The sequence below is a fragment of the Hemicordylus capensis genome, chromosome 1, assembly GCF_027244095.1.
Source record: "Hemicordylus capensis ecotype Gifberg chromosome 1, rHemCap1.1.pri, whole genome shotgun sequence".
In the NCBI taxonomy this organism is placed as follows: Eukaryota; Metazoa; Chordata; class Lepidosauria; order Squamata; family Cordylidae; genus Hemicordylus; species Hemicordylus capensis.
Genome location: NC_069657.1, coordinates 157,802,710 through 157,823,676, shown reverse-complemented (window position 1 = coordinate 157,823,676; position 20,967 = coordinate 157,802,710). Strand labels below are relative to the sequence as shown.

Sequence of the window (20,967 nt, the reverse complement as noted above, 5' to 3'; positions counted from 1 at the left end):
CAATTCTTCCCTTATTTAGGAAATTCTTCTCCATTTTCCTCCCCTCCTGCTATTGTTCCCTTTGTGCTAAATTCCTCAGGACTGTAACCTATCCTTTTGTTGTCCTTGTATAAACCATCATCTTGCTATATGAATAACCTGTATAATAGCAGCATTATCCAAGACTCATTTCTTCAAGACTACAAGCACATATCTGAGTCCCTACAGAACAAGATTTAGTGGGAAAGCATATCCCTTGGCAGCCATACCGAAACAAAAGGAGGTCACTCACAATTAAAAAAAACCTGAGGTCATTCGCATGACTGGGTCGGCAGGGTGGCAGGCAGACCTGTGGGGGAGGCTTGTTTAACTCAGCTTCCCCCCCCCCCAGGCACTTGACCTTGCTGAGAGTGTGGACCGCACTCCCAGACAGTCACAGCGTGGAGTTCTGGAGGCCAGGATGATGCATCCAGGCCTGTGGAGATCCTACAGTGCACCGCGTGACATGCTCAATGCATTGGGCAAGTGCTCCCTTAACTTGACTGCCGGGCGTGTGTGTCTCCTTGGTTCCATGGAGCCAAGGAGACACAGAGACGGGCGCTAGAGCACCCGTTTGATGGGGGAATCCCCCAAGGCATCATGTTTGTCGCATGGTGCCTTGTGGGATATGCGGAGGCTGGGAAAATGAATCCTGGCCTCTATTGCTCTGCACTGTTCCCTGCAGCGCAGGTCATGTGAATGTGCAGCTTGCACACTGGGAGGATAAAGAGGGATTGTCTGGGGGAAGGTAGCCTCCCCCCCCCCCCACCTGCCTGCCCTGCCACCTGCCTAGTCGTTTGAATGGGCTCTGTGTGTTTTATTTTGTTACTAAGGCTATTCACATGTGCGTGGAAAACTGGGCTAAGGGAGCCCAGCCCGGTTTTGCATGCACATGTGAACCACCAGGATTGGGCAGATCCCAGCAGCACCATGGCAGCAAACCCACCTGTGAAGCCTCCCTCTAAAACGGGGTTAGGAGAGTGAGCACTCTCTTAACCTTGTTTTTTTTTTAAATCATCTGTCAGCCGTGGCTGCCAAACGGCGGGGAGCCCAGGCAGGGGAGTATTATGCTTGCGAAGTGCATTATGGTTTTTTTTGGGGGGGACAATACGGGGTGACGTGTCCTGGCACCCCGACCCTCAGCACCACTGGCAGTAGCTGGTACTCATCTGGGCGGGCAATCCGCCCACCCAGGGAAGCCTGGAGGATTGTCTGCGGGGAGGTAAGCTTTTTTGGACTTCCTCCCCGCAGACAGGGTAGCCCTTTCTCACTAGTCTTGGGAAAGGGTTCCTTCTCTCCCCAATACCTGTACAGTGAGGCCACCAGGGGAAAAAAATATTGTGGGACATAGAAGGGGTAATATATATTTCAGGGGGTGGGAGTAAACTTTGCCCACATGCCCACTTTTAGGCTTCTGAAAGAGAAATAACAAGGAAGTTCACATTGATGCTCCCATTCTAAACATAAAGAGATGTAAACCCATGGGGAACTACTCGTTATATATATTTAGTGGAGAAAATAAAGCCAAGCTCTTAGAGTACCTTTCCTTCAAGTGTCTTTACTCCCTTACTACAGGGAGGGAAGTGATTTATCTGGTGGACCTTCTCTTCCCTACCCCCCTCTGATACCACCTGTGCTGCTCTGGTCTCAACCTGACAAGATGAGGAGGGACTGCAAGGGTGAATAGTTATCAAGAAGTACAAGGCAGGGCAGGTAATAGAGAGGAGAGCAGGAAAGATGCATTCTTGAAATCTCCTCTTTTGTGCAATGGTTAAATTTATTAAAAGGCATGCTAAAAACAAAGAGTGACCTGTCTGCTGTCTCGAAGCACTCCAAGAACATCTAATCTCCATCTTCACATGACATCAATATTTTGGGGGGATGGGAGGCAATTTTAAAATTAATCTTGTTAATTTTAGAACAAATAAACACAATGTTTCTGAGTTTCATATATGAGAACACATAAAGGTAGGTTGGAAAACCAATTATGATTTTCCTCCCTAGCACTGGATGTTGGGGGGAAAGAGAGCAATCGTTGAAAATTAAATGAGTGCTTTTCAGAGATATTGAGGCTGTTCTCATGAGCAGCCAAGTCGGAGCTAGGGAAACTAAGCTTGGGCTTGGCTGATTGTGGGAACCACTGGGAGCTGACTGGCTCCCTGTGGTGCCTTGGTGGCAAACTTGGCTAAGAAGCTGGGCTCTTAAATGAGGTTAAGGGAGCAAGGGCTCCCTTAACCCTGTATACCTGACCATGCTTCAGTGCCAGATGCTTTCAGCCAGCGCTGAAGCACTGATGGGCACCTGCTTGTCACTGGAGAGATCCCCACAATGCACTGCACACTTGTGCAGTGCATTGTGGGATTTCTGGGGCCGGGATGACATGTCCTGACCCCCACACCTCCATGCTGCCCATGGCAGCCATGGACTGTCTGGGTGTGGGATCCACACACCCAACGACCACCCCCCACCTGGATTGTCTGTGGGGCAAGCAGGCTTCTTTCTTGCCACCCGCCCTCAAGTCCTCTCATGCAATCGTGAGAAAGGGCTCATTTTGTGTTAGCTCCTGAATTTTGTGGCCACACTCTTCCTGCAAGATAAGCATCACCAAGCATGAAGCAGAAAAAACACTGCTTTGTGAATGGGTCCCAGCCTTCTGAAATAACAAGTTTTACCTTTGTAATATTCATCACTGATTGTGATGTATATCACAATTTACTATTGTACCTTTTTATCATATCAAGAAAAACATTCCCCTGTGAAATGGTCACAAGGTGGCACTATAATACAGCAATAAAAGAGCATTGAGTGATTTCATTTAAAAAAAAAAAGGAGAGCCTGGGTGGAAGCAATGAGACTACTGTTAATGCAGTCATCATAAACAGTCATGCTGTGTGATTCTGAGGGTGTTTATGCTCAGGACGTTAACTAGGCATTATGAGGGAGGAAGAATTCTAACTGCTCTGTATGTCTTTCCAGTAATGATTTGTGTGTAACATTGTGCTGTAAAATGTGATGTGATGTCATTGCTGTGTGGTTTCCTGCCCCTGCATGCTGCCTACAGCAAGTGATCAGAAGTGGAGGGGAGGAAAGCACACAGATGATGATGTCCTATATTGTATAACAGCAGACGTTACTGGGAAGGAGAGGAAAGAGATACAGAACAATGGTGGCTCCCCATCTCTTGTAATGTCTACTTACACACATAAAGACCAATTTCACTGAGTTCAACAGAACTTACTTGGAAAAAGCACTTAGGATTTCAGCCTTATATCGCAATCCAAAACAGAGTAGGGCAGGGATTCTCAAATCTGGCTTCCTAGATGTTGTTGGGCCTTTCGCCATTGTGGCTGTGGATGATTGGAGTCAGAGTCCAATAACATCTAGAGACCCAAGTTTGAGAATCCATGGCATAGGGTGTGATTAAGCTTGTTTATTGCACCAATGGCTGCAGACCATTGTTAGGAATTAGTGCCTTTGTGTTCAGGTGGACTTACTTCTAAGAAATGACATGGGCTGAGATGGTAAATAGACGTAACTCTGTGATGAATACATAAGAAAAGCCCTGCTGGATGCTAATGGAACTGCCCTGGGGTGATTGGTGAACACCCCAAAATTGTGTCCGAGCTTTGTTTGGGGAATTAGTGAGCTGGGGTGGAGTAGTTCCAGATCAGAATAATTTTTGTGCAAAGCTTTGGTTACAGGAAAATGAACTTAGGGAGAGGTTGAAGTTCAAAAACAAACTGTTTTATTGTAGGATAGGGGTACAACAGAATAAGAAAGTTGATCAAAGCAATATTACTACTAAAAATACATTACAAGACTAACCAGATAACTACAAAGAGGAAATTTAGCTTAGTGTCCAAATTTATATAACTTCCAGGCTGCCTAGAGAGAAGAGGCTTGAGAGAAACAGGTTTTTGGATTTAAGAAGAGGAGAGCAGGAAGACCCAGAGGGGTGCAGTGATTATCATACAACCTTGTCCTTCCTCTAGTGGCAATTGGACCCTTGTGGCTCTGGTGCAACCAAAGGATCTTTTCTCAGGGATGGACCAGGAAGCAGCAGGCAGTGGGAAACCAAGGGGGTTGGGCAGTGGCCATGACCCAGGCCATGCAGGGGCCAATTGCACATGCACAACGGCCTCCAGAATGGCCACTACAATGGAGGAAAGGCCCAGAATGGGCTGAAGAGCGCCCGAACCAGGTGCTTTTTAGCAAAGCGGAGGCCGGTGGGGGGAGGGGTAACATCCGCAGACCTCCCCCTCACAGCCTCAGAGAAGCCCCCCAGAGGGGGTAAGTAAAAATATTAAAAAATAGAAAATAATCATGACCCCACCCCCGAATGGCCGGTGAGGTTGGTCCGATGTTGAGCTGAACCAGGGTGTGTGTGTTCATCTTGACATTGAGCCATTGAACCAAACCGGTTTGACTTCAAACAGGTTTGGATTCAAACCTAACCACTCAGGATTAAGTCCAAGATAACCTTCTCTCTGGTTGGTTCCATGATCTAGGTTGGTTCTAGGTGCAGTCATTCTGCATATCTAGAATGTGGCCTCTTTGTCATTACCTGATTGTGAATTAACCCAGTCTGTGGTTGGGCAATTGAAGTTATTAAAGTTCTGTCTCTCTTTGATGTCTCCCTTCTGCAACTTCCAGTCACTCTCAGCATTTTGATCAGGAAGGTGATAGCATGTCCCTAGTAGTGCATTTCCTTTAGGGCCTTGTATTGTAACCCACAGAGTTTCTGTGGAGGACTCCGGTCTTCCTGGGTTTTCTAGCTTGTGAGATTCTATCCCTTCTTTAATATACAGTGCTACTCCACCCCAATTTGACCCTCCCTGTCATTTATTTATTTATCTATCTATCTATCATATTTTTATATTGCCTGATACACATATCTCTAGGCAGTGTACAAAATTTAAAATATTTAAAAGTCACAAATGAAAATACATGACAATAAAAACAATATAATAAAAATATTAAAACAAGTTTTAAGCAAGGAAGCAGATGTCAGAGGAGGAAGGAATGCATGTTGTGAACTGCCTTGAGACCTTGTTATAGGTGGTATAAAATGTGTTGAATAAATAAATTACAATGGTTGAGGCTTCCTAATTTCCTGTCACCAGTCCAGTTACACAGAGTTGGCTGATTAGGGCAAAATGTGGAACGGGAGGCACATTTAAATAAATAAAATGTAAATAAAAATAAAAATTTGGATGCACATCCAAGTGCATATCCCATTGAAAATAAAGCAAATGGAAGATAACTGCATCTAGGCAAAAGTCTCGCTGTGCAATTTGGCATAGCAGTGAAACCACCAATGCAACATGGCAAGAAAGAGAGCACTGGCTAAGTTTCTGAAGCAATATGAAAGCTTTCCCTCTTTCTTCTCCTATTCAGAATGAGGACAGTAGCTTTGGTTACCTTTACCTAATGCAGGGGTAACCTTGCTTCCCCAGCTGTTTTTAAACTACAGGTCCCATCATGCCTAGCTATATATTGTGGCTAGGGATGATGGGAGCTGTAGCTCAACAACAGCTGCAGAGCCATTTGCCTACCGCTGTCCTGATGGAAGAGGCATTGCCAAGTGCTGATGATATTTTTAGGAGCCACAGAGGCTTTCCAGCAGTGAGCAAGCAGTTTTCAAATTCATGGAACCAGCATGGGCCTTCCATTCTTGAGTCAGTGGGTTCTTGTGCTGCGTGAAATCATCACATATGATGTTTATACAGCACTGTGACGTTATGTTCACTATATGATCTTTGGCTGGCTGGGACTGAGCTAAAGATGTAGAGAAATGTCTCCAACATGGAGATTCTTCCCAAGTTTCAGGATTTTCAGAGTTCCTGTCAAGGAGAAATTTTGGAGAATTTTCTCAGACAGTTTCTCCACATCCCTGGATTGTGCAGAGAAAATTGTCCTTAAATTTTTTTTTTTAAAGAGCGGTGCTGAAGCAGTAGTGGATTGTGGAAACAATGGTTGTGAACACACACACACACACACCAATGAATGAAAGGATGGTGTTTCCCACGCCCCTACGGACTTTGACAACCTTAGAAAAAATTGGCATAGCACTTGTTTAAAAACACATGACCATTTGATGTTATTTTAAAGTTGGCTCATATTATTGTTCACAGCCCCGAGCACCTTGGTAGGTTATAAAACTTACATGAATTATTCATCATCATGATTATATAGCTTCTTCAAACAGCTAATTCTTGCGTCTCTTGGGAGTTAAATGAAAGTGGGATTAAATGAAAGTGTATCCATTGGAATTATTGCATGTAAGTCCAAATAACTCATTCAATTGAATAAGTAAGTGAAGAGCACTGGACAGAATTCAAAGTTAGTCATGACTATGCAGCATTGAAATAAATGAGACATCTCTAATTTAAGTCCCATTAATTTCAGTGAGACTTAGCCATGACTAACTTTAAATTAACCTGGATCTTGCCCACTGGATTTAGACATATGGCCTTCAACTTGCCATCCTGCTTTATAATTGCATGGGTGCTGGTGTGCATGCACCTACCAATGTAATACACATCCAAGCAACTTAAGCAATGGAATGCAGCATGAATTGTCCATATTCAACCTTTTCCAAGTGTTTGGTTAGCACCTGTCACTGTGTGCTACTTATTAGTTCTACTACAGACTCTAACTAGTGTCTGGTGATGGGTCCACTTCCCCAGCTCAATTCAGAATTGGGCTCAGCATTCTATTATTTTCCTGGAACTGGAAAATGGTTTGGTTGATTTGGAGGCAAATTCCAAGTCCAGTTCAGACCCATTTGCACTCTTGATGGTGGTATTGGGAAAGGACAGCATACACACACCTCCTTCAAATCTCCGGTGAGCTTCCCAGCTCCTACCCACAAAGCCTTGCATCCTGCCCTGCTACAAAGCCTTGCATCAGCCCATAGCAATGCATGCGCACAATGGACATGTCATCAGAAGCAGTTACATGTCAGCCAGGGCTGGTATTTATGTGCTGATGTGTGTGTGTGTGTGTTAGTCCTTATAAAGAAAAAAAAGCCGTTCTGCCAAAACAAAACACTCCCCCCCCCAACCCCCATGATAGAGAAGGCAGAATTAATTCCCAGTCACCTGGGCGCTTTCCAGACTAGACCCTACAACGGGGTCAGGACAAATCTCGGAAGTGTGCTTCCACACTTCCTGTGTCGTGACACCGCAGTCCCTATGCAGACAGTAGGGTGCCGTTTACATTTCCAAAGCCTTGTTGCGAATTTAATCGCTGCGATATAGAGCAAGGATGTTGTATATCCAGTGTGGAAAAGTTGCTGTTTTTTCGGGTTGTTAGTTGCTGCGAGACTGCTCCCCCTGCTGTTTATGTCCTGAATGCAACTTGCCCAAACGAAGACATTTTGCTGCTAATGAGCAGCTAGTCTGGAAAGTGAGGAGGTAATAGTGAGGAGGTAATAGTGGCAAGGGCAGTGGGGGCAGATAGCGAGCCCTTTCTCACGATCCCGTGAGCAACTTGAAGGCAGGTGGAGGGGAAGGTTGCAGCAGCTTCCCTTCCCTGCAGATGATCTAGAAGAGTTGTTGGGTGAGCCCCAGGCAGCACAGAGGTTCAGGGGCTGGGAAGCAGCCAGAGCTGATATACCGTCAATTAAACGGGGTTAATGATACGCTCGCTCCCTTAATCTCATCTAACAGCCCAGCTTCTTAGCCAGGTTTGCTGCTGAGGTGCTGCCTGGATCCGTGTAGATCCCAGGGGTTTTCACAGGCAGCCAAGCCTGGGCTTAGCTGCCCTAGCCCAGTCTTGGCTGCTTGTGAGAACAGCCTCACTGTGTCAGAGACCCTGGCGAAAGCGTCTGAGACCTCTGTATGGATGCCAGGCACCCTGGAAACGGCACGCATTGACATATATGATGTGTATATGCATGTACTGCCATGGCCTGAATTCATCTACATATAGAGTGGATTGCAGCAGTATGTTGAAATCAGTATTTGAAATCAGCCCATAGCAATGCATGCACACAATGGACATGTCATCAGGAGCAGTTACATGTCAGCCAGGGCCATGTGCTGACATGTGTGTGTTAGTCCTTATAAAGAAAAAGAAGCCATTCTGCCAAAACAAAACAACCTCATGATAGAGAAGGCAGAATAATGAACATGGGAGAAGGGAACAAAGCTGACTCACAGCAGGCTGGCCTGCACAGAATTAATGTAGCAATTGATATATAACAATTTGTCTTCATAAGCACACTCTCTGTTAGTTTTGTAACCGAGTCCATAAGTATTGTGTTCTCAGCTTATGAATGAAAAACAAAACCAACTCTCTGTAGGAGCCCATAAAGGAGAAAAACTGAACTGGGAAAAGCAGTAACCTGTCTTGCTGGCTGGCTGCAAATATTCCAGCAGAGATGTCAGCAGGAAGAGGAATAAAGGGAGATGAGACAGGAGGCAATGCAAGCCAGGACAGGGTGCATGCAAGATGGTAATGACAGCGTTGCACTTTCTCTTGAATCCAGATCAAGAGTTTTGAAATACTGTTGTTTGCAAAACAATGTTGCTAGAGGAAATGATGCTTTTTGGGTATCAGGTGAGCATTGTGTGCATGCCTGACAGGGAGTAGCTCACAGCCTGGAGACTGGAGCCGTTGGCTCACATGCCCAGAGGCTTCAGGCCAGGCCTGGAGATCTGGCACCCCTGCTCCCAACTGGTTCAGTATACGGTGGACATAAACATGGAAGATTTCAGTTTTCTCATCCTGTGGGTATTTGACCATCCAGTGCAATTCAGAGTTACTTTTTCCTCAGTAGGACATAGATGAGGAGAGCTGATTTTGCTCAGCAGTAACTCAGCTGGTGTAAGCTAGTGGGTGTTCTCACCAATTGTGGTAGGTCAGTAATGGCAGAAGGGGCAGTGCCTCCCCCCAATACAAAAACAAACAAGCTAAAGGCTCAGACTTACCAGTAGCCAGGGAAACCTTCAGAGCTGGGAACTTCCAGCCCCTCTTCCCCTGCCTTGTAACTTGTTTTGCTCTTATTAGCTGGAACAGCTGCTACCCAAGCTGCACCAGCCAATCTGATTGCAACGGGGCTCCTTCTGGCACTGCCCCCAGGAAGAACTAAAATAATGGGTTAAAATGCACTTCCTGGTTGTTTCTGGGAGTATATTTTTAATATATTTCCCCCTTCTTCCTGGGGGCAGTGCCAGGAGGAGCCCCCTATGAATCAGATTGGCTGGAGCTTGGGTAGCAGCTGTTACAGCCAGTAAGAGCAAAAGGGGAAGCTTCAGGCAGGGGAGGAGGGGCTGGAGGAAGCTCTCCACTCTGGAGGATTCCCTGGCTGCTGGTAAGTCTGATCTTTTACTAGCTTTTTTGGGGGGAGGGGAGAAATTTTGGGAGAAATACCTGCTTTCTGTCCCTCTTTCTGATTTATGTCCTTCCTTTCTGCCTTTCTCCTTGCTTTTTGCCCTGTTTTGTTTGTTTGTTTGTTTCTGCCTTCTTCCCCCGCCCCACACAAAACCTTTCTGTTTTCTGTTTTTGCCCTGCTTTTATGCTCTTTTTGTTTTCCTCAATGCTGGCAGCCTTGGGTAAATACCCAAGCCTGCTGGTGTGGAAGAAAGGGGTGGGGGGCAGTTCTGCCTTGGTGATCAGGTTCTCCCCTGCCCCTTGCCCCCGACTCCAATGCCCACCAGCCACTACTGGTTCTCACAAATGCTGAAAGAGTAATGGGGTGGAGTTTGAAGAATAAGGCACAAGCTGGTTATGTTTACAAGGCATTTCCTAAAAATGGCAGGATGTTTTGCCATTGTAAAGCTCTACAAAGAACTCTTTCTGGGTTGAGTTCTGAGATCAAGAGTCAAGAATTGGAGCTTCTTGCAACACCTTTGCTTTGTAACTTAATAGGAAAGAAAAGGAAGTCACACACTTGCAATGTGCTAACAGAACAGCCTGCAGGAACTTTCATTTTAGCAATGACTAGCCGAACACAAGTAGAGCAAAATGTGTGAAGAATTAGGAGTTACCCAGCAACCTTAGGAACCTGGAAAAGTGTGAAATGATTCTTTAGATTTACAAGTACATTAGGAACTCTGTGATTTGCATGGCTATTTCAGGGTTTTAGGGGCAGCTGCAGCAAATGAGTGTGCTAGGCACCTTGAGAAACAATTGGCTTTAATAAAAGGTTGAGAAAACTGCATGGGCAAAGCAGCAATACAAGGAGTATTTGCTATATCTAGCCAGAAGCATGAGCATTTCAGAGGCCCCATAGTTTTTTTATTTTTATTTTTTGTTTGGTTTTTTTGCTTCCAGTTAATTGATCTGTAAATCCACTGTGAAGACGAGTTTCTGGTTCTTGCTTAAGCAAAAGGAGATTTTCCTCCCTTCTTAAGAGTTAAGTAAGTTCTGCTGAATTCAGTAGGTTTACCTCAATATGCCCAGTAGTTTCTTTTAGGCTTTTCTTATTTTATGTAGATTCATTTAAATTTTCCTTATTTTACTTAGGGCTGATTGAAATATGGCATTTCCTTGTGGAGACCACTAGATAGCATTTGTGCATGTGCTTGTGCTCTTTGCAGAAGGCATCATGTTTAAAGTTCCTTAGCCTGTGTGTTAGCCCAAAAGGATGCAACATCTGCCGTCCTGTCATTCTACACTTTTCAGTGCAGGGCAGAGACCTGGAGTTTTCTCAGACAGCAAGCTTCTGGGCAGAGGGCAGGCTTCCCAGAGCCTCGTTTACTGTGAGGCTTTACTGAGAGTTTGAATTTGCCCCCCAAAGGCAACGCAAACAGTGGATTTTTTTACCCCGGACATAAATCAGGCTAGGCTCTAACATGCACTGAAAACCCCGAATTGTATGTGAAGTGCCCAATATCTTGCACGGACTTCAGCACAAATCCAGCCAATGTGCAAACAAACACACCCTCCATTCCAGTGGAGAAGTGAGCTAAAAGCCCTGTCTAGAAATGCTCTTGGCTTTTTGACAAAGGCCTTTTCATGCTGGTTGAGTTTTAAGTGAATTGCATGTTGCTGGTTTGGTTGCTCTTGTTTACTGTATTTGTTTCTATATCCTGTTGTTGCTTCATTTTGTTGTTGTTTCTGCCTGTATCATTAATTGTGCTGTAGTAGATAAATTTTAGATTATATTATCTACAACCTGATAATGATATTAGCTGCTTCAGTGCCAATCAGGAGGATATGGGATACAAGCTTTTTAAATGAATGAAGTAAGTACTAAAAATAAAGCTTTTCTATGCCATTGTTGCACATTCCTGGTGGAAGCGAGATATAATTGAGCCAGCAGTCATGGTAAGGGGATTTCAAGTATTATTTATTTATTTATTTATTTATTTATTTATTTATTTATTTCTTATATGTTTATACCACCTGATATGTACATCTCTAGGTGGTGTATAAAATTTAAAACAATATAAAAGAGTAAAAACAGATTAAAATTCCACAAAACACAATGAAAATAATCTCATAAAGCAGGTTATTAAAATGAATTCCTGTAAAAGCCTGAGAAAACAGGTGTGTCTTGAGGTCTTCCGGAAAACAAACAGAGAAGGAGATGCTCTTATTTCAACAGGGAGCATTTCCCAAAGCCCTGGAGCAGCTTGGCCACGGTGCACTATGCCTTCTGCAAAAGGGAAGAGCTATGTGTTGGAAATTCTCTGTGGTGAGAGAATCCCTTTCTCATTATAGCAGAGTGCACAGAGGCACAACACAGCGGAATTTAGTTAGGCATGCGTGTATGCTGAGAGTAAAGTAACTTGGAGCCAATTCATAGTTTCAAATCAATATATAAGGCATTTATTAAGGAACTCCATTCTAGATAGGAAAGTGAGGAGTTAGGATCTCTAATCTATCTATCTAGCTGGATGCAGATGGATTCTGCATCTTCTCTGCACACATGGTGCAGGGAGAGGAGCTTGCCATGTTGCAAGGTAGAAGGGCAAGTAGGGAAGGGAGAGAGGAAGGAAGTTAATCCCTAAGAGTACCAAACTACATTTCAAAGGGATAGTGTCAGATCAGTGGAGAAGGGGTGACCAATGTCTTGACCCTCTAGCCCTCTGACTTACTAGTCTGTCCTCCACTGTCTGAGACAAGAGACAGCGCAAAGTCCTTTAACTTCCAACACTATGTGTATGTTTAAATCAGCTTCATCATGTGTTTGGAGATCAAGGGCTTTCCCCTTGGCTATCTTGGCCAAGGTAATGGACCCAGGAGCGGACTGTGGCCAAGCAGCAACAAGGACTGAATCATCTGATTTCATTCCATGAATATGTAACCTGCCTCCATTGCATGGTGTTGGGCATTTGTGTTTGATGTGACGTCAGGTGATTTGAAGATTCCACTTATGGAATGTGACCTATGACCACCATTTCATACTTTTAGGGTTGTCACTTGCTAAGTCATCAAATGACAAAACTGTATATAAACTATTAATATAAGGAGAAACTTGAGGGAATTCTCCTCCTCCCCCCTGCTCTGCCAATTCAATATTTATTTAGCACCCACAATGCACAATGCATGGAGTACACCATATACAAAATATCCTTGGCTGCCTTCCCTTTTGGAAGCCCCTTGGAGATATTTATCTGTAAGCTGTAATTCCACTCCCTCCTCCATGTGCATTTATTATGCACAGATAAATGTCCGTAAGGGGCTGAAGACAGGCTGCAGGGGTGCAGACCTCACCAGCCCCTTATATCCCCACCCCATATATGTTCATGTGAATATCCCTTTGACAAAGAACATATTCAACATGCATTGGTAAAATCAATGAAAAGAATACCAGTCCAACAGCTGTCCTGTTTTTGTCTTCCCTTTGTGAGTCATGGCTGTCTTGAGCCTCCTTCCTGTTTACTGCCATGTTGAATTCTTCCTTCCCCCTATGTAATATATTACATGCCCTGCCCATATCCAGTATTTTGTGGTTTTCCTACCTGCTGCTTCACTTTATTGGCTGCCACTGGGAGCAGTTAGGAAATGCCACTGGGACATTTCAGTACATATTAAAAAGGGGGAGAAGAAGGAGAATGTGACCCAAGGATGCTCTTTCCAGAAATAGCCCTGTATTTATTGAAGCACAATTTGCTCTGAAAGACGCCATGAAGCGAAGATCCCTTTGATTGCAAAATTAGAGGTATCCAAAATGGAATCTTTCACTCTGGGAACTCTGCTGTTATAGGGCCCATGTGGGTGGTCATTGGCCCCAGAAACATCAGGTACCTCAGACATCAGATACCAGGATTTTGCTACAGAGACGTGGAGATGAAACAGTCCATAAAGCATGTGGGAGTGGGAAGGATGGAAGGACCAACCGTTTGCAACTTTGCACCCATTTGATAATGTGCTGCTAAGAAGGAGGGGAAACTCTGGCCCCTGAGTTGCCCTTCTCAGCCTGACATCACTTGGGATCCTTGCACTGTCTTTGGTACTAAACTTTCTAGGTGTTGCAGCACAGCTATGAGAGGTGCTTTTAAAAAGCTCTTGTGTTTTTGCAGCTGCTGCTCACAGCCTGCTAAAGCGAATCACCACTTCTTACTACCCTGGCTCGTGACCCACGGCTGCCATTAAGCAGATCCTTGCAAAACTCCCTCCTCATTTCTATCAGCAGCATGATGTTCACCACAGCAAAACAACTCTCCCTAAAGTTTCATGGAAGAGAACACAGAGTCAGTTTATGATGCCCAGCGGAAACAGCAAGAGAGGATTATTAGGGAGGGTCTGAGGAAGTGCTGTGAGTGCTCCCAAGAGAAATTTCTAGCAACAGATGGACAGGATGGCTGAGCACTCAGTGGCTCCCAAAGGCATTGGTGAAGAACCTTGGTTCAGGCAGGCAGAGGCTGAAAGGCAGACAAATCCAAGCCCTCCCTGTTGCACAGGGGGCAATATAATGTACTCTATGTGCAGTGGGAAACTGGCTTCTGGTAGAGATGTTTTGTCACACCCTGATGACTCCATGAATATACTTGTTCATGAATATACTTGAATATTGAAGTAGGACTTGTTATTTTTAATTTAAAAAGAAAAAACCCAGGACATTTTACAATAAGGGAGGCTATATTATCAGACTTCAAGCTGCCGACATGTGGGAAATGAATAGATAATTCATAGCAGGATCTTTCAGCCTTGAATAGTGGTTCTAAAATTATTCATATGAGATATGTTAAATGCAGAGGATTAATAAAAGGTAGAGGAAAGGGTAGGCCTGTTGATAAAGGAAAAGGGCTGTCCTCTAAATAAAGATGGAGGGAAGTTCTTGGATGGCAAGTAGATTGGACCCCCTTTAGGACAGGGGAGCATCTTCTCATTCCTTCATGCTATGTAAATTGCTTCATGAACTTTTTGTTGAAAGTGGTATAATAAATTAAATTTTAGAAATGGAAATGACGTTGACTTAACCTGGGAATTTATGCATATGAAGCATGAGGCAGTCTGTCCCTGTCTGATCTGAGGAGTCTTAAGAAACATGAGGAACATAAGAAGCTGCCTTACTACTTATTCCTCTAAAATAACTCAGGGAGCCTCTTCTCACAATCTGTGAGAAGGGCTCGTGGGTGGGCTGCAGGGAAGGTGGGTTAAACCCACCTTCCCCACAGATGATCATCCTCCCTTCCCTAGGCAGGTGGATCACCCACCCAGATGACCAGCAGTTCCCCCAGCAGCTCCAAGGGTCAAGGTGCCAGAAATCACCGCCACGCATCGCCCCATCCCCTGGAGCTCCGATAGTGCACAGTGCATTATGGGAATCCCCCCTCCCCTCCCTGAGTGTGCCAGCCATGGCTGCAAGTAGCCGCGGTGGACACACGAGCAAAAAAAAGGGGGGGGTTAAGGGAGTGCTCACTCCCTTAACCTCATTTTAAAGGCGGGTTTGCTGCTGGGATCAGCGCTATCCCGATGGTTCACATGTGCGTGCAAAACCAGTCTGGGCTCCTTTAGCCCAGTTTTGCACACATGAGTTAATAGCCTCAGAGTATGTGATCACAGGAAGATAGGTGGCTGAGTCAATCGGCCCATCTAGCTCAGTACTGTCTACACTGACTACTGGAGATGCTAAGGATTGAACCTGGGACATTTTGCATGCGAAGCAGATGCTCTACACTGAGCTGCGGCCCCATCAAAACATCGTACCTGGAGGTTCCAGGGATTGAACCTGGAACCTTCTGCGTGCAAAACAGATACTCCACCACTGAGCTATGGATCTATCTGCAATGATGCTCCAAGGAAGGCTGGTGGGTTGGTTTCATAAATGTGGATTAGAATCTCTACTTCACCTGTAAGGATGCAATGGAAGATTGATACCTTTTCACCTTTTTGCCAGTGCTGGTGCCCTTATGATTGATGATGATGAAGTTCTTCTAATTGTATCTTCATTGCTATAATTCCCTTGATCATGATCATAAATGTCATAGGCAAACTGTGGCTCTACATACATTTTGTTGGATTGTTGCTTCTTTATTCAACCTTTTGTTGCACTTTTCACCTTCTTCAATGGCAGAGAGATAATAAATTATGCTGAGAGCAGCTGTTCTGAAAGTGTGATCACTGAACTCTTTCCCCTGTCAAGTAATAACCCAGGGTTTGGAAGCAGAGTCATGTGTTGTTGTTTTTCCACAGACATGGCTAAGTACCTCCTTGAGTACAAAGATTTTGCAACCATAACAAGGCTCCATCAGAAAGGTACCTTGCTCAGGTATTTGGACTTTCTTTAAACTCCATAAAATTAATGTATGGAAGGTTTCACAGTGTACAGTATGTGCATGACAACAGGGTGTAGGCTCTGGCAGAGAAGACTGATCTGCCTAAATATCCATAGGTTTTCTATTTAACAACGCTGTATTAAATGTAAATGCAAATGATTTATAACACCAAAAAGTGAAGAATTCCAGGAAGGAACGATCATGTGACAGTAATCATGGTTGCCAAAATTAAAGTTGATTAAAGTTCTCAGCAAATTCAGGATCTTTTTGCTGATCTTTGTTTAACTACGAACTATTAAAAATTAACTGTGTTGGTTCTAACTTACCAATCAATGAATTATTTCATGTGCAGCCATGAAGCTCACTGCATGATCTTGGGCAAGTCACTGAAGCTATTCACATGCACATGCAAAACAAGGCTAAGGAAGCCCAGCTCGGTTTTGCACATGTGTGTGTACCGCCTGGATCAGGCCTGATCCCGGCGGCATCGCGGTGGCAAACCTGCCCAGGCAGCCATCCTCTAAAACGAGGTTAGGAGAGCGAGCGCTCTCCTAACCCCGTTTTATTGATAATCTGCTACCCTTGGCTGCTTGCAGCCATGGCTGGCAGACGGCAGGTATCCCGGCCAGCTCTGGGGAGGGGAGGAGGATCCTTGTATTGTACCGTGCACTCCAGGGGCGAGACGACATGGGCAACATGTCCTGGCACCCCAACCCTTGGAGCTACCGGCAGCAGCCAGTGATTGTCTGAGTGGGCGATCCACCCGCCCAAAAGAAGGAACCTGTTCGTCTGCGGAGAGGTAGGCTATTTAAGGCTTCCTCCCCGCTAGCCCTCTTGTCCTTTTTCACTGGTTGTGAGAAAGGGTTCACTCCTTCTCAGCCTAATCTACCCATAAGGTTATTGTGAGGCTAAAATGTAGAGTGGAAGTGGGGTGGAGACACTGGGGTCATTCACACAATCAAAAAATGTGTTCTACCCAGGTTTGGGATCTGTGTGTGCTCCCAATATTCAGTTGTGTGGAAGCAGGGTAAGAGGAAAACCTGGGTAGCTTTTCCTCCTACCTTGCTTCCACACAGTCATTTCTACCCAGGTTCTTTTCTTACCTTGCTTCCACACAACCGAAAATTGGGAGCCCACACAGCTCCCAAACCCAAGTAGATTACAGTTTTTAATTGTGTGAATGAGGTCATTCACACAATCAAAAACTGTATTCTACTAGCCCTACTCTTACACAGGGTTAGTGACTTGGCCTGTTAACTGGTATGCTCTTCTCAACTAAAATTGTAGACTGCAATCCTGAAACGATGAGGATGGTTTGGCCTCATGGACTTCAATAGGATTATGTAGCTTAGCTGTGCAGAGGATCGCAGCCTTTGGACCAGGAGTGTTTTGCTAGGTACTGAAAAGATAGGAGGCCTGGGCCCAGAACACTAAGACTGCAAACATAGCCACTGCTTCCTTATCATGCTGCTGAGAGTTTGGAACGGAACCTGGTAGTGGTGGCCAAGAAGCCTTTTCCTTGGCCTCCACCACAACCAAGAAGCATTTTTTACAGCTGCTATCCTCACAAACACAAAGTAATCTTATGTCAGTTTGAACGAAGAGTTTATTCAGAAACCACTCCATTTTCTCCTTCTCCTTTTCCTCCCTTTTCTTTTCTGACTCCACCCCCTACAATCTCTACAGGATCCCCACTGGGACAAACTTCTCAACAACAAAACAACCTAAAATATTACTAGATAGAATACAACAAAGCTGCTGAGAATTCACAACTTCCAGCTCACGGCCTGCTGCTTGAACAACGCTGGGACTGTTAAGACAGCAGGGCAGTGTGGAGACCTACGGCATTCAGTCTTTCATTTGGGGCTCATGGGCAGCTCAATATTTGGGCACAATCCACCAGGAAATTATCTTGTACAAATTGCGGTAGAATGAATGGGAAAGTTCTTTTGTGCAACAGGAGAACTTTCTGAAGGATTGTGCTTCTTTGTGGATAGTCTTTTAACCTAAGATGATAATACATGCAGATTAGAGTATAAAGAAATAAAATTAAAAAGACAAAATGGCTGCAGTCTTTTGCCCTGCTATATCTAATTCTCTCTCTAGCCCATTGCTTAAGAATCATCCTTGAAATCAATGAGACTTCTGACTGCCACGTTTTGTTGTTGTTGTTTAGGAATGTGCAGAATCCCCTTGAGACATTTCGCTAGATTGTGAGCCCTTCAGGACAGGGTGCCATTTTGTTATGTTTCTGTGCTAACCAGTTTGATAATTTCTTTTGAAAAGTGGTATAAAAATGGAAGAAGTTGTTGTTGTTGTTATTTCATTTGGCTTCCCTTGAAAATTCTCAGATTTCTGTGAGAGAAATGTGGAATTTCATTTTGAATTTCACTTTTTTAGAATATTAGTGCCAACCCTAATTTTTGTTGTTTTGTTTCTGGTTCACCCACCCCAGCTGAGAACTGAACTACAGTGAAAATCTTGAAGTGTATCAGATAAACCTCTTGCTTTCTGGATCAACAAGAATTTCTCTTTAAATATTGTTTCTCATTTATCTCATTTAATCCTTGCAAATACCCAAGAGAGAGAGGGTGGGTTCTCATGAGCACCAGGAAGAGCGGCTCCCAGGAACCAGTGTGCATGCTCCCAGCGGGCATGTTATGTGAACTTGCTGAAGATTGGTTCTCTGGCCTTCCATCTGATGTTTGCCCAACATTCTCTGCCCATTTGTAGCTGACATTTGAAGTTGGTGGAGAACGTTGGGTGGAAGGCTCAGGAGTTGGACTTCAGAGTGTCCATCTGACATGCCCGCTGGGAGCATGTACTCCTCAGGAACCGGAGGTTCCTGATGTTCCTGCACAAACTAAAAATCATAATAAGAGCCTCACATAGGCCCCAAAGGTCATTAGCCCCACACACCCCAGAAGGAAACTACGAATGCAACTATATGAGTAAACCACAACTTTATGGAATACAGCTGATCTGCAAACAACCATTTAACCCTAAACTTCCTCCTCACAGTGTGGGCACCATTTGGTGAGGTAAGAGCCAGGGAACTTCTGTTCTTACCTTCATTTTGGTGGGCAACATCACCCTGGCTCTGATGATGTGTCACTCTGATTCCCTTCTCTTCTTCACTATCAGCACACCTAAGAGCATGCTGAGGATACCCATAACATTGTCCTCTCGATGCCAGTAAGTGTGGGCTTAGTGCGCTTAACAAGGCTTAATCCCTCCAGGGCTGGCTCCCTTTCCCCTTTCCTTGAGCCTGCAAGCCTCCCTTCCTTTGGTGTCTCAAGGTACTCAGCATTGTCCAACTCCTCTTTATTTTTTCCTTCTGCTCACATTGTACCTGCCTCTTGTGATTAAGCAATCACTACAGGCCCACACTATACCTGCCTGTTTGTTTAAGTGCTGATTCCCTCCCATTCATCAGACAGGGTAGAGTAACCAAAAACATTTCCCCCCTTTCTCACTGCTTATTTAGAAAGGAACCAGCTATTCCCCAAACGTAACAAAACACAACCGACAATGCCTGCCTTGTGAGGCAATGAGGTGGGTGAGCAGGCAGCAGCTCGACACGAGGGTGAGAAAGAAGAAAAACCCAGCCAACAATGCAGCCAGATGGAAATGAAGTCAGGCTGGAGCACGGGGGAGGAGTGAGCCTGGCGGCTCTCAGGAGCTAGGTGGCTTGGGTTCTGTGAACCCGTCCGTTCAATTATAGCTCCATCCCGGCAAGAGGGGGCTCTTGAGGGAGGGGGCCTTCTGGCTGGGTGACATCTTGCTCATTGTTCTCCCCCTACACCTCTCCAAAGAAGAAGTCAGGGTACAGGTGCTGGCCCCACTTCACTTTTTCTCCCAGGGCCCACTCCAGCCTTGCTATGCCTCTGCTTTATCCCTATGAGTTTCTCCGCAGCCCAGCTCCAAAGGGACTTCTGCTAGGTGAAAAGCACTTGGGGAGTAGACTGAGGAGACATTTCATGAGTGTAGGGAGGGTTCAGGGCTCCTCAGTAGCATGCCCTTTTACTGTTAAAATTGGACCCCACTGTCTCTTTCTACGTGACTGAAGTCGTTCCATCTTTAATCATATGGGACCAATGCTATTCCATCTAGTTTGGCCCTCATACTACATATTGAGGTCATTCACACAATCAGAAACTGTGTTCTACCTGGGTTTGGGAGCTGTGTGTGCTCCCAATTTTTGTTTGTGTGGAAACAAGGTAGGAGGAAAACCTGGGTAGCTTTTCGCCATACTTTGCTTCCAAACAATCACTTCTACCCAGGGTTTCTTCTTACCTTGCTTCTGCACAACCAAAAATTGGGAGGACACACAGCTCCCAAACCCGGTAGAAGATAGTGAGGTTCTACATACAATCCATGTGTAGAGCCTGCAGGGCTTCTGCGTGGAGAGAGGGCTTGACCCGCTCTCCCCACAGACGATCCAGCTCCGAGCCATGGGCAGCCAGATTGGCTGCCCACACAACTACTGGCTCTTTCACGGAGCCGGTAGGGGTGGCAGAGATTGGGGGCTGCTCACCCCCTGGAAGTCCTAGCATGCCTTGTGCGAGTGTGCGGGGCATACTGGGGGGACCCCCATGCCGGGAGGCTTGTTGTAGCCTCCTGGTTGGGGGTCTACTCATGAGTCGCCGCAGTGCGAAGCCACGTCATGGCGGCCCACAATTGGATAAACAGGGTTAGCGGAGTGCTTGCTCCGCTAAACTCATTTAAGGGTGGGTGGGGAGACTTTCCGTGGTTTGCTGCTGGGAGCCACATGGCTGCTGGGAGCCGCATGGCTCCCGTTGCAGCACATGACTGCAGGAAAGCAGGCTAGGCTCCCTTAGTCGGCTTTCCTGCTGTTGAGACAATCGCCTCCGTTTTTTATTGTGTGAATGACCTCATTATGTCTGCATTTAAGTTATTTAATTGTAAGTTCAAGGAGGGGCCATTACTTAGTGGGAGAACACGTGCCTTGCATATAGAAGGTCCAAAGTTTGATACTTGGCATCTCCACAGTTAAACAGGCATCTGGTGAAAGGTCTCTGCACAAGACGTTGGAGAACCACAGCCACTTAGAATAATAAGTACCAGGCAAGAGGAACAAATTGTTTGACTCAGTGTAATGCAGTTTCATATGTTCTGGTTCACATCTTATAGTCACTACATGGGGTCCACTGAAATTTGTTCCACTTGGTAATAGCTATTACCACACGAAGAGCCATTTGTATGTATTTACCACACAGACTGGGTGATTTTACCACACCACATGTGGTAA

General features: G+C 45.2%; 1 long non-coding RNA gene across 1 annotated transcript; it reads left to right on the top strand.

Moving 5' to 3' along the window:
• The first annotated feature begins 9,181 nt into the window (after positions 1-9,181).
• Positions 9,182-18,003, top strand: LOC128340042 (uncharacterized). The gene is made up of 3 exons (XR_008313417.1): positions 9,182-9,337; positions 15,613-15,688; positions 17,382-18,003. It is a non-coding gene; the product is annotated as an uncharacterized LOC128340042 (long non-coding RNA).
• Positions 18,004-20,967: the final 2,964 nt, after the last annotated feature.